The following is a 13,040-nucleotide window of genomic DNA, read 5'->3' on the forward strand; positions in this document are numbered from 1 at the left end:
GGTGTGAATCTTTTTTAAGCACCTTCCCTACCCAAGATCTTTTGTGTATGGTGTGAGGTAGGGAGATAGGGCAAGGAGATGCCATTTAAGATGGAAGCCACTAAAAATAATATTGCAGGAAAAAATGAAATGATATTAAAAGATTTACCATGTGACACTACATTTTTAAAAGCCAATTACAGAACTGCATGTACTACATTATGGTTGCATTTTTATTAACAAATATGCATGTTTTTGAAGAATATATATCTAGATCATCCTTGGCCGCCTCCTCCCTCTTGGTGGTCTTTCCTCCTCCACCACTCCCCCTTCTCCCAGAATTGGTCTTTTCTAGTCCCTCAGAGGGAAGATATGTTCCCCCCGAGATGTATCCTTTGACCTTTGGTCAATAATGGGATGTCCCAGGGGACAGCCCTGTTCTCCCTGATTTTGCAGTTATTACCAACACCCATCCCTCTTCATTCAGCATATTTGATACCCAGAGTTACACCTACTGAATTTTTTTTATTTCTTTTACTTTATTGGTTTTAGAGAGAGGAAGAGAGAGATGTGAAAAAGAGAAACATCGATTGGTTGCCTACTGCACATGCTCTGATTGGGAATCGAACTCGCCACCTTTTGGTATCCAGGATGATGTTCCAACCACTAAGCAATACTGGCCAGGATACCTGAAATGTTAAGTCGTGCGCTGGGTAAATAATCATCCTTGTCAGGGATGTCTTTGCATGTTCAGAAAGTCAGAAATGATGAGACGGGGGCCCAACCAGTGTGGCTCAGTGCCTGAGCATCAACCTATGAGCCAGGAAGTCATAGGTTCGATTGCTGGTCAAGGGCACATGCTGGGCCAGTGGGGTGCATGCAGAAAGCAGCTAATCAATGATTCTCCTTCATCACTAATGTTTCTCTCTCTCTCCCTCTCTGAAATCAATAAAAATGTATATATTTTAAAAAAAGAAAGAAAAATTATGAGACTGGGGCCAGTGTGGTCCTCCCTGGTGTCAGGGACCTAGGTACCTTCTATTTTGTTCTCCCCGAAGCCCGGCTTCCCTTCTCATCCTCTCCTTCAAGGCCACTGTGCCTTGTCCCTGTGCGCCGTTGCTGGCACAGCTCTCCTACCCCTCCTGGAATTTCCTGAGTGGCAGTAATCATACCGTAGGAGTGTCTTTTGTTATTCATGACAACCCTAATCTGAGTCTATGCTCACCAGGTGACTCTTGGTATTCTGAACAGCTTCAGGATGGGGGCTGCTGCCAAAGGGCCAACCCAGTGTTAGAGAGCTGGGACTTTCAGCCCAATCCCCCACCTCCAAGGAGCGGAGAGGGGCTGAAGGTTGGCTGCAGTGACCAGTGGCCAATGCCTCAACCAATTGTCATCCTCAACCAACTGATGACAGCGGAAACCGGTTTGGCTCAGTGGATAGAACATCGGTCTGCGGACTGAAAGGTCCCAGGTTCTATTCTGGTCAAGAACATGTACATTGGTTGAGGGCACATCCCCAGTAGGTGGTGTGCAGGTGGCAGCTGGTCGATGTTTCTCTCTCATCGACATTTCTAACTTTCTATCTCTCTCCCTTCCTCTCTGTAAAAAAATCAATAAAATATGTATATATTTTTTAAATCAATTGTGATGACAGTGGAACCTCCATAAAACCCTAAAGGACGAGGTCCAGAAAGCTCCCAGATGTGTGGGAATGCACCCAGGTGTCAGGGAGGGTGCTGCACCCCAACTCCATGGGGGAGAAGCTCCTGTGCTTGGGACCCTTCCAGACCTCACTTCACCCGGTGTGGCTGTTCAATAGCATCCTTCCTAACAGCCTTCACAGCAAACCGGCGGCAGGGGGCTAAAGGATCCCCTGAGTTCTGTGACTCATTCTAACAAATTGTCCCGTCTGAGAAGGGAGTCCTGGGAACCGCCAATTTATAGGCAGTTAGAATGGCTGACGAATCGGTCAGAGGTATAGATGGCAAGCTGGGCCTGGTGTCTGGGCGGGGGCAGTTGTGGGGGGCTGGCCCTTCACCTCAGGAACCTGATGCTGCCTCCAGGATGATCTGTCAGAACTGAACGGGCTTGTAGGACACCCGGTTGGTGTGGAGAGAATTGGTTGGTGTGGGGAAACGAAACCCCATGTATTTGGTGCTATAAGTGTTGCAAGTAAAAATAGTGCAGAAAGTGGGGGGATGGGCACCCCCTCTTTTTAAGAAGACATCCCTTACATACGTTTCTGCTCCCATCCCTCCCGCCAGGACGGAGACACATAGCTTGTTTATATGGACTCGGAAAGCCCTTAAAGAGGTCGTGGAGAGAGTGGTGGTTATTTCGGAAAAATACAAAACAGGCTTCAAGGCCAGGCCACGTGTAGGAAGTTTGGGGCTTGTAACTTTAATTTCCTTCCCTAAGAGATGTGAGGAACTTATTTGTAAAGTGTATTAGGCGGGATTAAAGTCAGCTGTAACAGAAAACCCCAGAGTAACCGTGGTTTGATTCTGTTTCCCATTTCTAAATGGATTAAGTGGCTGGAGGCCTGCTCGGTGCCAGGCACGGTCCTAGACACTTGACATTTCATCTTCACAGGACGCTCCCTGTACAGGAGATCCCCACTGTACAGGCGAAGAGACTTAAGTTCAGAGAAGGTAGGTAACTTGTCCGAAGTCACACAGCTCCTTGGCAGTAGAGCGTACATGCATCCAAAGTTCTTAACACCCTCGCCAGTTTGGCTCAGTGGGTAGAGCATTGGCCTGCAGACTGAAGGATCCCAGGTTTGATTCTGGCCAATGGGCACATGCCCAGGTTGCAGGCTGGATCCCCAGGGTGGGGTGTGCAGGAGACAGCCCATCAATGATTCTCTCTCATTATTGATGTTTCTATCTCTCTCCCTCTCCCTTCCTCTCTGAAATAAATAAAAACATATTTAAAAAAAAAAAAAAAGTTCTTTCCACTCCACCGCCTGCTCCACAGGAGACAAGTGACACTTTCACTCCCCCTGCCCGCCCCCTCCCCGTCAGCACTCAGGGATGAGGGACACCACCAGCTAACTGAACAGCTGGCAGCTCTGTTTTCCCAGACCGGCTCTCAGAACGGGCGTGTCGATGGTTGAAAACTAAAACTGAAATGTGTTTCCACACTCATCACCACACGCGGCTCTTCCTGCTCATATTTTTAAATCCCACAGAGGAACATATTTTGGTTGTGCTTCTGGTTCACCACGTACAACGCGTCAGCATATTCACTCCCTCGGATACAAACCAATGCCAAGGGCATCTGAGTCACAACACCGTGGGCTGGCGTGCCTGCGCTCCCAGCCCCCCGCGAGTCCCCTCTTCCTCCTTGTTTTGGCTCTGAAGCTAGTGTAAAGCTCTCTGGCATTTTTCTCCAGGAGCCATCGTCCAGAAGTCATGGAGAGCCGAAACCGGTTTGGCTCAGTGGTAGAGCGTCCATCTGCGGACTGAAGGGTCCCGGGTTCGATTCCAGTCAGGGGCATGTACATTGGTTGCGGGCACATCCCCAGTTGGGGGTGTGCAAGAGGCGGCTGGTCGATGTTTCTCTCTCATCGACCTCTATCTCTCTCCCTTCCTCTCTGTAAAAAATCAATAAAATAAAATAAAAGTCATGGCGAGCACAGAGGGTAGGAAAGCGTTGCCGGTGTGGGCCCTCCGCGGCCCAGCCAGCACTGACCTGGCCATGGAGGTGACCTGACACAGAGATGATCCATGGGAGCGAACAGTTGTGTCCCAAAGAAAAGCCAAGTTCAGAACATCAGCTATGTGCCCCCGGGGACACAGCCTGAAAACTGCCAGAGGCAGGACTCAAACTCGGGACTTGTGACTCTGGGAACAGAACCTGTTCTCATTCCCAAGAAGTTCCCGGGCCATGACTCCCCTGGTCCCATTCCCTGCTGCCTGCCACCAGGAAAGTCATGTTTGCTCATTCCCAGATGTAAGGCTCACGTGCTGAGTGGGTGCCCAGGGTGGGGACTGACACGGGAGCGGGTGTTTGTGGGCCAGAGATGCCCAGAGACTCGAGGAAGACCCACAGAGACAGAGACAAACAGACCGAAGAGAGACGCGGAGAGCAGCGTGGCCGAGCAGTCCTCTTTCGAGGCAGATGCTTAGAAGACGTGCTTCCAAGAAGCTTCTGATCGAGCGAAGGAGCTGATGTGACACAGAACGAAACCACAAATGAGGTCTAGCGCTTATGAGACCAAACACATGTCAACGCCGAGGGTGACTCAGGAGGAGCTGACGCTGGCCAGGCGGGATTTGGACAGCAAAGACAATGCAGAGGGCCCCGTGGGAGAGTGGAGAGAAGCCGGGGAGGTGAGGGCGGGGGAGGCCCTTGGCCCCAGGGCACAGGCTGCACAGGCCTCCGGAGCAGGTGTCGCCATGTATTTAACCCATCGATGGACATTCAGGCTGCCCCCATCTCTCTGGCGCACAGGGCTGCAATGATTTCCCTTGCATTGCCGGTACATCTGTGGGATAAATCCCGGGTGGGGGACTGCTCACTCAAAAAGCATTTTTCAGGCATTCTTATTAGGTTCTGGATTGCAGGATTTGACTCATTTTTTCTTCAGGCCCACCGCTGTGTTCACTGCGCAAAGACAGCCCCAGAGGGGTCCTGCGTCTTCTGCCCAGCTCAAGGCCATGGTCATCAGTGTCCTAACGGTGTGCTTGAGGAAATGCAGAGAAATTAAGGTGCATACGCAGATTCTAACCCTTTCAAAGGTACTAGGAGCCGAAACCGGTTTGGCTCAGTGGATAGAGCGTCGGCCTGCAGACTGAAGGGTCCTGGGTTCGATTCCAGTCAAGGGCATGTACCTGGGTTGTGGGCACATCCCCAGTAGGGGGTGTGCAAGAGGCAGCTGATCAATGATTCTCTCTCATCGATGTTTCTAACTCTCTATCCCTCTCTCTTCCTCTTTGTAAAAAATCAATAATATATATATATATATATATATATATATATATTATATTTTTTTTTTTTTTTTAATTTTTTTTTAATGGTACTAGGAGCCCAGGCAGCCGTAAACTCCACCCCGACTCTTGAATAAGTGCACCATCTCCTTTTTAATATGCTGTGGGGAAATGCCCAGGTTTCACATAGATTGGCATTCGTGGGCTTGTTTCAAAGGGTGTGGGTAGGTCATCGTCCTCTGGCCGTGACCTCAACACCCCCAGGCCGGAGATGGCCAAGCAGGCGCAAATCTGGGAACTGGGCGGTCACAGATCTGGGCTGAACCGGGAGGGCCTCTGGGACTCTGCTGCCATTCTAACCTTGTCCCTTCTGGCTCTCGCCCACATCCGTACAGCATGGACGTCTTCACTGATGTTATGTATAGTGCCTATAAGTTGTGTCCGCAACTGAGTTTGAAATACATATGCTATCAAAGACCAACACACAGACATAGAGATGATTCTTAGACACTGTTTCGCTTGTGTACACGAAGAAGAATCAACAGTGTTGACTCAAGGGGTCCAAAGAAAAAGAGCGTCTTATTGACGGGAAATCTGCAAGGACAAGACTTGGAACGTAGGTAAGGAATGGACAGACACAGGTGAGGTGTGCAAACCCTCACACAACAAGGTGGGCGAACTCAGCATGCAAACACCTTTGTGCTTTAAGGAATCATTTTGCCGAGCTGCCAAGCTAAGGTTTTGTTATGTAAAACGGCCTGCAGCTGGTTAGTTTCACACCTGTTAAAATTCAGTCTTGGAAGCCATACTAAACTTGTACAACTTCATACTCCGATACCATTAAATGTTCGCCTCTGAGTTTTCTTCTGGCCAGAACCATATGCCCATTCCTGGAAGAGCGGTGACAGGGGTGTGTTTTGGTGGTGGGTGGTGGAGAATTTTGCTGTTGCTGTTTTATTTCACTCAACGAGGATGCGTGAAGGGTTTCATCTCCTAAGTCCCAAATGGGATTCAGAATCGCACCGTCTGTCCAGCACACACACGCACTGTGTGACAGAGCAGGCCTGGACCTGGGCTTGGGGCGCAGTCATGGCCCTCAGCTCCTTGTCACTCTAACAGGAAATGGGCTCCGGGTTTACCCTCTGTGTAAAAGCAGCTGCCAGGAGAACTTCTCAGTGGTGGGAATGTGACTACTGAGCACCTGAAATGTGGCTAGGGTGATTGAATGTAAATTTTATGTAAATTTATTTAAATGTGGTTTATAGAATGCTCGATTTAGTTGTGTATTGCTAATGTCCATATATATCACAGTTCTAAGAAGAACCAGCACTTTTCTGGACCTTTATTTTCCTGTGGATTTCTCTCTGCCTTTGTCAAAGTGTAAAAATGGTAACTGGGGATAGAGCAAGAGCCCTGTTCACCCCATCCTCACCCCTTCTCTCCCCCTGCCCTCTCTACCATTCCCCCTTCCACCCAAGACCTCTAGAGTTTTCTAGGGCCAAATATTATTTCTAATAACAGAGCTTTCTCACTCCAGTTATAATCACAAATCCCTCTGGGGAGAAAGTCTTGTAGTGAAACAAATGGCCTATCCAAAGGTTTCAGAAAATTACTTTTTAAAAACGCTTTGGAGTGGACTATGCAGGGAAATGAAATAAGTATCAGGTTGGCTTGAATAAGTTATCACATATGCCCCATGAGCTTCAGGGCATGTTTTGAGAAGGCTTTTTTCACTGCTCCCAAATAACGAACAAATTGTTGATATAATGAGTGATCGAAGGAAGGGCTGGTTGGCAGCCTTTGGAGCAGGAAGGCCTCTGCAGGGAGGAGAATATTAATCAAGCCTTCCCGCGAGCTGGGGAACCAGGAGGAAAACAAGCTTCTCCTTCATGAACAAGGCAGCTCCTGGATGTGTTTCCCAAACTTTAATGTGCTCCCACATGACCTGAGGAATCTTGTTAAAATGCAGATCCCATTCAGTAGGGCCACTGGTGCAGACTGCACTCTGCACAGTGAGGCTCGAGGCTTCAATGTTCCTGAAGTCCAGAGACTGGCCACTCTGAACGCCTGGCAGCTGGCCACCAGTGCCCAGACTCCCTGCCCAGCCTGCCTACCAACGGCTAGGTTCTCTTGAAATTGTCATCTTGGAGCTTGTCTCCTAGGGATTCAGCCAGGCTTTGTAAACTTGCCTGCTTTGTGAAGTTGCCAAATGTATAGGACCAAAGCTCTGAGAGACCAGTGTGAGGCAGCAGCCTGGTAAATGCATCTGCTCTGCAAACTCACACTGGCCTCAAAGGGGGCTGCTCCGAGAGTCGAGGGTGGTGGGACCACTAGGAAGTCACTATTAGCACAAATCTAAGCTCCATCCTCCAGTCTGGTTTCATTAGTAATGATGTTGATGTTTTCATTTATTTCTTCTTGTTTCCTTTCACTTAACTCAGCCTTAATTAGGAACAAAATGCCCCAGTTATAATTTGCCCCTTCAAACCACTTACTCTGCTTCTATAAAATGAAGATAATAGAGCACCTATACCTCTCAGTTTGTGAAGATTAAATTAATGCACAGAGGGGTTTACAATTGTCCCTAGTATGACAGATGTTTACTAAATACAAACTGTTATGGTAAGAGGTGCTTTTTGGTGTTTGTTCCACGAATAAGTACAGACAGATCAGTCTCCAATAACAACCTCCCTCTTGACCTCCAGACCCAAAGCCTTCTTGATAGTTCCACCAGGATAATTTTTTAATTTTTATCTTTATTGTTCAAAGTATTACAAATGTCCCCTCCCCATCCCCTCCCCCCCATTCCCCCTCCTCTCTTCCCTCTGAGATTCCTCAGTCTGTTCTGTGCTTCCATATCTCTGGATCTATTTTGCTTACCAGGTTATTTTGTTCATTAGATTCCACGTGAGGTCATGTGACACTTGTCTTTCTCTGACTGGCTTTTCTACCCACTGATCTATTGATGGGCACTTGGGCTGTTTCCAAATCTCAGCTATTGTAAGTAGTGCTGCTGTACCAGGACAATTTTCAAGTACGTTCAGCCAAATGTTCTTGGTGGGAAAGGGGGCAGGTGCTTGATGGGAAGGCAATTGCCCTTCCATGAATTCAGTTTAAAGGTTATCAGGACAATATATAGTCCCAAGATATAGAAAAGATCCTCCAAATTATGCACGAATCAAGCATGTGCATTTCTTTAAACCTTCAGCTTATGCCAGTTTTCCAGATGAGTCCCTCCACATCACTAGATACAGTACTACAGAGGGTTCTGTTACTTAAAAACAAGCAAGCATTCTGGGATTACTTTGATCTGAAATTTAAGATTCCATGGTGCTGGCTACAGTGGAAAAACAAGGCAAGGCTTGAACATTAATTTTATTATTTGGTCAAATCCACTTCCCTCATGAGATTTCAGTCACCTCATCAGCATGTAAGGTTTTATTGCATGAATTGCTTAGTGTTCCCTCATGACTGTATTTTGCACACCTCTCTATGATCAGGAAAACAAAACAACAAAATCCAGCCAGTTGCTTCTGCTGCTTATTTACACTGAACACCTCAGACTTCAGTAATGCAAGTAAGGAGAGGACAGTGACTCACTGAACATACAAGGTGCAGCCACCACCAGCCATTCCCAGGCACAGGGGGCTGCCCGGCCCAGCAGAGAGGGCACTCTGCACTTCTGATCACAGACCAGGAGACCTGCGGAGTCTCTGAGCAGAAGGCGTTCCTACGTCCAAAAAGTTTAATCTAAATTGGCAGGCCTTGATTTGGGGGATCTCGGGATTCCTCTACTTTTAAAAATTGAGAATGCCAAAACTTTTTATGTGGGTCATAGCTGTTGATATTTACTGTAGTAGAAATTAAAACTGAGACTCTTTTTAGATATTTGCCTACAAATTCATTTTAAAATAAATACTTCACTAGAGTAGGGTTAGGCAAAGTTTTTCTGTAAGGATCAGACAAGTAAATATTCTAGGCTTTGCAGGCCATATGGTCTCTGTTACAACTTCACAATTCTGCTGTTGTAGTGTGAAAGCAGTCAGACAATAAGTAACAAATGAGCGTGGTTGTGTTCCGATAATATTTTATTTACAAAAACAGGCATGAGCCATTTTGCTAGAAAACAAACCTTAAAAGGATTAAACAGATCTGCAAGTAAATTATCTGCTAGAATAAAGCCCAATGCAAAGATAACAAAGCCAGCAATGTAACATTCATAATGTGTGTCATCTTTCTTAGTACTACAATAGATCAAAGAACTGGAAAATGGCCAGGGTCCAGGAGAAAAATCAGTCAATAGAAATAGACCCAAACATGGCATAATGGTATAAGCAGATAAGTACATTAAAATACTTATAAACATGCTCTATATCCTCAAGGATGTAAAAGAAAATATAAAGAAGAGAGAAATTATGTAAAAAAGAAAATGGAACTGCTAAAGACAAAAATATAATATCTGATGTGGACATTTCACTGTAAAGGAATAACAACAAATTAGACATTGCAGAAAAAAGCAATTAGTAAACTCAAAAAACTGCAATATGCTTTATATAATACGAAGAATGGAGGAGAAAAAGAATAATTTTTAAAAATAATAAAATATTAATGACCTGTGGAATATCAAGCAGTCTAAGATACATGTCTACCCCAACTAACAATATGATACATATAAAAACCCACATTAACTAAAACATAGAGGTCAAAAATAAAAATATGAAAAAAGATACATCATGCAAACTCTAATCATAACTAGAGTAGCAATATTAATATAAGACAAAGTAGGCTTTAGGCCAAAGAATGTTGCCAGATAAAAAGGACATTTCATAATGACAAAAGTGACAATTTAACAAGAAAACATAATAATCCTAAATGTGTATGTAGACATTAACTTCTAAACTCTTCTGTTTAGAAGCAAAAAAAAAAAAAAAAAAAAAGGAAGAACTGAAGAGACATATGCAAATTCACAATTACAGTTGGTTATTTCACCATACCTATCTCAGCAACTTACAGAACAAGTGGAGAGAAAAAAAATATTTAAAGATGCAGAAAACTTGGATTCTACCAACCAATGTGACCTAATTGGTATTTATAGAACATAATAGCCTGCAGAATAGACATTTTCAAATGAACAAGAAACATTCACCAAAACAGACCATAGGCTGGGTTCATAAACCAAATTTCATTAAATTTAAAAGGGCTGAAATCATTCAAAGTATGTTCTCAAACCACCATGGAAATAAATTAGTAATCAATAACAAAAAACTTAACACAGTGCTGTGAGTGGAAATATATTGCAAGCTACACATGTAATTTTAAATGTTCTACTAGCCACATTTTTTAAGGTAAAAAGAAACAGGTGGACTTAATTTCAATATCATCATCTTATTTAAGCTACTATTATCAAAAATATTCTCATTTTAACATGTAAGCAATATTTTAAAATGAGATTTTTTTTCATACTATATTCCTAATCAGTTGCTTAAAGCACAGCAATGTGAACCAGCCACGTGTCATGTGCTCCAGTCACATGGCCAGTGGCTACCAAATGGAACCACATAAATCAACACGGTCAGTTAACAAATATGCTATAGCTGATAATAAGACCCATATATTTGTACTTTTTCCCCCAAAGGAAAAACATCTTGCCTTGAGACGGGAAGACTTTTGAAATATTTAGACCTACCAAAAAAAAAAAAAAAAGACATCTTAATCATTGAGGTTGCTGATTCGTCATCAAACTTTAGCCACTGTTCTCTAATTGGTCTACTACTCATTCCATGAATACCCACTGGCTATTGTAAGGTTCTCCTGTTGTTAGGTGTATCAGATGATTTCTCCTGCAGACTCCACAGCACACATATTTTGGAGTTCATGGGGATGAACAGCTTGTCATCTAGTTATGTTGTAAATGTTGTCCGGGTTTTTTTTGGTTGCTATATTCTAGCCATCACCATCATCCCAGAACTTAATTTGTAAAACACATGCACATATTACTGATAAAAATAAACTTTTTTAAAGAAAGAATATTGTTGAATGTTGTCCCTTGTTTTATCTTTGGCTGAAAATGTGGAATAAAGGGGACCCAAAAAAATAGTGTAGGCTTGTAGGGAAGGGAAGAACAAGAAACACTTCCAAGGACTGCCCTGAGCACAAGAGGCTGGGAAGAGAGAGGAAAAGCTTGGATCCAAACCCAACGACTGGCCACAGGGAAAACAAGCAGATGAATGGTGAACGAGCACGCATACCCTGGAGATTCCCCATACTAAAAATAGAGAGTCCCCTTACCATGGCATAAAGGAGCTGCTAATGGAATTAAAGTGATCCAGACAACGGGTTCATTCCTTAGTCAGCCGCTAAGAAAAAATACAGGCTTGAGTATGATTTTGGAAAACAGTGATTATTAGGCCAGCTGCAAAGCCACCCACAAACTGTCTCATTTGCCAGTGGACACAGTACTTGGTGGCACCGGAGGGACACTGCAGGTGGAAAGGGGCCTCGGTCTCCTGTTCCAGAGCCTTTCCCTCGTGCTGCTGCTGAGCCACCGTCAGCACATGCCTGTCTGGCGGCGCCCGGTGAAAGCCGTGGTGCACGTTCTCCAGGTGTGCAGGCCCCAGAGGCAGCTTTCTCACGTGCACTGGCACCCCAACCCATGACTGCCTAGTTTCCCTGGCCCCATCTGTCACCTGCCGGTGGCACCTCAGCACGTTGCATCCAGCGGGCCACACATCGCCTTCAATGAGACCGAGCTCAGCCTGCGGGCAGGGCAAGGCTCGTCCAAGCCTGTCCCTTCCTCGGGTCCTCCCCTCAGTCTACAAGCAGCGGCTGCTCCCTGCGGCCGCTCATCCTGCACTTTTTAGAGATGGACGGGCCTCTCTTTCTGGTAAATCAATCCCATTACTAGTTACTAATTCTTCATACTGAATTCTCCCTGTTCAAATTCAGGTAGGCTTTCTTTCTCCTGAATAGTCTTGAACCCTAAATGGTACCTTAATCACCTGTAAAGTTTAAAAGAGGGCATACAATGGTGTGGCTGAGTTGGTTGACGCATCATCCCATACACGGAAAGGTTGTGGGTTCGATTCCTGGTCAGGGTGTATAAGGAAGGCAACCAATTGGTATTTCTCTCACATTAATGTTTCTCACTCTCCTTCTCTCTCTCTCTCTCAAATCAACAAAAGCATATATCCTCAGGTGAAGATTTAAAAAAAAGAAGTGTATTTTCTAAATCAAATCAATAAGAAAATTAAAGCCAGAAAATTACAGTCTTTTTTAGGAAATAAGAGAAATCAGTGAGAAAGCATAAAACATGATCACAGAAGACCAAAATGAGAAACTAACAAAAGCAAATGGATTAGACTCTCCTAATAAAATGCAGACTCTCCAAATGTGCTGAAATATAAAAAGACATGCTGTGTGAAAGACAACTAAAAAGTATATCATTATAAATAAAAGGGTAAAAATTAATTTATCAAGCAAATATAAACAAAAAGAGGACAGAAATATTCTAGTATTCAAGAAGTCAAATTCAAGGCAAAAAAAAACATAAATAGGACAAAAAGAATAACTTTACAGACTAGCAAGTCTTCCTTATAAACTGTACTTAACAGACACAAGTATCTGCATTAAATAATAGTATCAAGCCACACAAAGCAAAAGCTAAAACAAGATAAAAATTGAGAGCCCTAGCTGGTTTGGCTCAGTGGATAGAGCGTCAGCCTGCGGACTGAAGGGTCCCAGGTTTGATTCCGGTCAAGGGTACATGCCTGGGTTGTGGGCTTGAGACCCAGTAAGGGGCATGCACAAGACAGCCAATCAATGATCCTCTCTCATCATGGATGTTTCTATCTCTCTTTTGCTCTCCCTTCCTCTCTGAAATCAGTAAAAAATATATATTTTTTAAAAAGATAAAATTGAGCCGGGACCGGCTTGGTTCAGTGGATAGAGCGTCAGCCTGGGGACTGAAGGGTTCCGGGTTTGATTCCGGTCAAGGGCATGTGCCTTGGTTGCGGGCACATCCCCAGTGGGGAGTGTGCAGGAGGCAGCTGATCAATGATTCTCTCTCATGGATGTTTCTAACTCTCTATCCCTCTCTCTTCCTCTGTAAAAAAATCAATAAAATAAAGATTA

The 13,040-nt window shown here is 44.6% G+C and overlaps 1 long non-coding RNA gene across 1 annotated transcript; it reads right to left on the reverse strand.

Annotated features, from left to right (window-relative positions):
• Positions 1-274: 274 nt before the first annotated feature.
• On the reverse strand, positions 275-12,590 carry LOC118705210. Its single transcript, XR_004983636.2, has 3 exons — positions 10,759-12,590; positions 7,402-7,404; positions 275-286 (listed from the first exon to the last, which is right to left on the reverse strand). It is a non-coding gene; the product is annotated as an uncharacterized LOC118705210 (long non-coding RNA).
• Positions 12,591-13,040: the final 450 nt, after the last annotated feature.

The sequence above is a fragment of the Pipistrellus kuhlii genome, unplaced genomic scaffold (genome assembly GCF_014108245.1).
Source record: "Pipistrellus kuhlii isolate mPipKuh1 unplaced genomic scaffold, mPipKuh1.p scaffold_m20_p_5, whole genome shotgun sequence".
Taxonomy (NCBI): Eukaryota; Metazoa; Chordata; class Mammalia; order Chiroptera; family Vespertilionidae; genus Pipistrellus; species Pipistrellus kuhlii.